This window comes from Galeopterus variegatus, unplaced genomic scaffold (assembly GCF_000696425.1).
Source record: "Galeopterus variegatus unplaced genomic scaffold, G_variegatus-3.0.2 Scaffold2142, whole genome shotgun sequence".
Lineage (NCBI taxonomy): Eukaryota > Metazoa > Chordata > Mammalia > Dermoptera > Cynocephalidae > Galeopterus > Galeopterus variegatus.
The window spans coordinates 266,845-270,624 of NW_007728253.1; the positions used below are offsets into that span (position 1 = coordinate 266,845).

A 3,780-nucleotide genomic window follows, 5' to 3' on the forward strand; every position below is an offset into this window, starting at 1 on the left:
TATTTTCGTTTGCCTCTACATTGCAAAAGAGTGAATGAAAAAAGGAAAGCTCAAGAAAGGAAAACCAATCTGGCCTAGGCATTTGTCTGTCCTTTCTTCCTGACCTGATTCACATGCTCTGAATCATAGCCATCTTTACTTGAAGAGCAATCTGAGGCTTCTATGGTGACATTCTGTTCAGTGTTGTCACCAAATGTAGTCAGATTTCTCTTGTAATGTTTTTCCCATGTTCTCAAATGTTTTTGAGTTGAAGACACAGATTAGGGAATTTAAAAGAATACAACAGAGATGAGAAGGCTGTATTGATTGAAAATGGGCAATCATGCAGTCTTCATAATAGAGCTAGATTCCACTTTTTGGATAGTCCCAGATATTCTAGGGCACAGGTGCTGCCACCGTAGCTGTTATTTTAGTTCCTAAGGTGGCTTTTTTGCCTGATGTAGAATGCAGTGTGGTTAATGGGAAGAGGAACAACTAACAAAAATCCAGTGGGAGACTGTGTCCTTTTATGTCCAGCTGGGAATGGCTGGGTAAGTGGAAGATAATAATAATATAGAAGCTTGAAAGCTGGCCACCAAACAATGACTGTCTTGCTTCTATTATCCAGTCCCTAGGTTATGCCTTTTCCTTTTCCCTCGTTCCATATTAACATCCTCCCAGTAACATGTACTTTCATCCAGATATGCCATCTCTACAAAATTGCTGTTTGAAGTGCAAAAATAGCCAGGGGTAAAGGAGAAGAAACAGTGCAGCGTCTCTTAGCCACGCCAGGATTGCAGATTAGTGCTCTGAGGGGCAGCTGTTGGACAGCTTGATTATTTAATGTGTTTTTAGGGTAGTTAATAATACTCTTTGATCACAGGATGAAGGGTGGCAGAGAAGTGAAAATGATTGAATTAACAGCTTATCATACTATTATGTATGGGAAAGCCTGAGAAAAAGAAGGAAAACACTTTAAATTAGGTCACAGGGGTCTTAGAAAATTCAGGGGAACTTTTTGGCAGGAGAAACTGCGTTTCTGGATTTCAGTCCCTTAGCATTGAGGTTAATGACTTATACGTGAAGTTTCGGGTCTCCCTAACCATGCCTTCTTTGGGTCAGTTCCTGGCTGCTGCAAGGAGTGTTTATTAGAAACAGTGGCAGTCCTGCTGTTTCTCAGGAGAGAGCTAGATTCCCCACCAAACAAAGGTGCCGATCAGATTTTCGGTCAATTTTAGTGAGGGTGAAGTCGGAAGGAGAGGAGCAAACAATGCCTTTGGCTTGGAAGGCGTTTAACCAGAATGTCACTTCCTTCCACCACGCGACCACATTGTTGAGAAATGAAGAGATTTCAGAAAGGGTAAAATAGGGCCCTTTGTTTATTTCAGAAATGCTTGGCCCTTCAGTTATTAACCAAATAATATTCCCAAGACACACAGAAGAGCTGAACAAATGCATCCCACTACCCGGGTCCCATGCCACCTAATTCCTATTCTTGAATTTAGAGTGACGCAAGCTTCAAGTTAATGAGGCAGCCTGTCAGTCTGGATTAGGAGGTCACCCGCAGGATTTTTTTTTTTTTAAACCAACAGCATTCAACCGCTGTTTAAGGATTAGCTTGGGGAGTTGGAGTTGGAGTTATGAAAGCATACTGCCTTTTCGGTTAAATTAGGCCCAGAGTTAGCACTTGAATGACAGTTCTCTGGGCTGTGGGAGCTATTTTCTTCCTGGCGTGTCCTATCTCTACAGTGAATTGCGGCCTCACAGGCTGGCTTGATTTCTGCCTCCTCCAAAACCAGTTCTGCTGTTCTGTTTGCCAGAGTCTCCTGTGACACCAGGCCCTCCACGGGCTGCCCCATCATTTTTATTCTTTGCCTCCTGAGACCTGCCTCTCTCCACTCCTGCATCCCTCTAGATGCTTCCTCTTGCTTCTCTTTCTGGTTTCTATTTCTGTCTCCTTCCTTGTCATAGGAAGCCAATGTGTACTAGTCTCCTGAGCCTTTTCAACTCTTGGGAAAAGAGTGTTTAAGGAAGAACAGTCCCTAATGGTGTGAACTTGGAGTCTACAAGGTCCTGAGCCTGCAGGAAACAAACAGCAGACTTAAGAGGAACTAGATTAGGAACAAATGAGAATTTTAGGGAAAACAAGTTGAAATCACACCCATGGACCTAATAAACAGCACCACCCTCATTCATTTCATTTCTTCTCCTGGGCTGTGAGGAAGAATGGGAAAATACTCAAGGACTACTCACTTAATAAAAATAAAGCCTCCCGAGTGTGGTGAATGGCACGAGAAGGGCTCAGGGAGTGGGGGTCTGAGGGCCTGGCCCCTCTGTGGTCTGTCTCCGCCTGTTAGTTGCCTAGGGCTGCCATAACAGACTACCACAAACTGGGCGGCTTAAACAACAGAAATTTCTTGTCTCACAGTTCTAGAGGCCAGACATGTGAAGTCAAGGTGTCAGCAGTGCCATGCTCCCCCTGAATGCTCTGGGGAGGGGCCTTCCCTGCCTGTCCCAGCCTCTGGTGTGTCCTCACGTTCCGTGTGCTGCCTCACTCCAGCCTCTGCCTCTGTGTTCATGTGGACCTCCTCCCTGGGACTCTCTGTGCCTCTATGTCCTCTCTTCTTCTCATAAGGACACCAGTCATTGGATTTAGGGCTTGCCCTAATCCAGTATGACCTCATCTTAACTAATTACATCTGCAAAGACCCTATTTCCTAATAAGGTGACATTCTGAGGTTCCAGGTGGACAAGAATGTTTGGAGGACACTATTCAACCTCCTACCCCGCCTTCCTGAGGGGCGCGTAAATTGCTCCTTAACACGTGTGGCCCCCTTTGCCCATTTACTTCCCTTCTCCACGGGTAAGTCTCTGTGAGGTCGGGTAGGGTAGATGTTTCCAAAGTAGTTTGAATTCCTCACAAAAAGGTTTCAGGGAAATAAATGTATTAACAGATGCAGTCACCTGTTGGGGACATAATGTGTGTTAGAAATCCAATCCCTGGGGCGGGCCAAGGCGTGGATATTTTTAAAAGCTCCCACACGTGCAGGGCTGAGATCCTTTGAGCTTGTTCACCAGGTCCTTCAGCTGCAAGCATCCTATAATTCTGCCGTGCTAATGTAGGGGAGAACTGTGTCACTCCCCTAGAGTTCCCATCTTAAGAAGGTTGGTCGGTTGGAATCAAGAGCACTTTTCCTCTAATGTAGAAGCAAAGCTACTGTGAACCCTAGAAGGGTCACAAACACTCAAATTTGTGAATTGGGCTGGCAATTGCATTCCTGCTGTCAGCAAACCCTCCACCGCCACCTACTGGTGGGAAGGCAGCTCTGACCGAGGCGGGTGAGGACTGACTGAGAGCCTTGAACTGAAACCTCAGAAAGAGCAAGCGTGCAGTTCAGGGCGCTGTTTCCATGCCATGCGCTTTATTGTAGCCTTTCCACGCTGTGCCTGCAGGTTCAGCAGGGGCATGTCCTTCAGAGGTCAGGGGCAGCCCACTCTGACAGGCCAGCATCTACCAGCTTTCAAGTTGGACTAGAGGCTATAATTACAGTGGGGTGCAAACATGAAGGTGCTAATCTTCCCGCAGATCCCAGTGTGCCCTTCTCATCTGTCGAGGCCGGTTCAACTTGAGCCTCTTTGAAAAGGCGCCTTTGGCAGTTCGGGGATTCAGCACAGAAAATGCCTCTTTCTACTGCTTAGGCAGGAACTTTAACAAAGTATCAACAAGTATGGGGTAGAAGTTTTCTTCTTCACTTTCAGTCTTTGACAGGTTACAGCCTCTGAACTCCCAAGTGATTTTTG

The 3,780-nt window shown here is 46.1% G+C and overlaps 1 protein-coding gene across 3 annotated transcripts in view; it reads left to right on the plus strand.

The window, feature by feature from the left end:
* The window catches only part of PIP5K1B (phosphatidylinositol-4-phosphate 5-kinase, type I, beta), a 195,788-nt gene that overhangs the window by 182,506 nt on the left and 9,502 nt on the right, over window positions 1-3,780 (plus strand). The window lies entirely within an intron of this gene.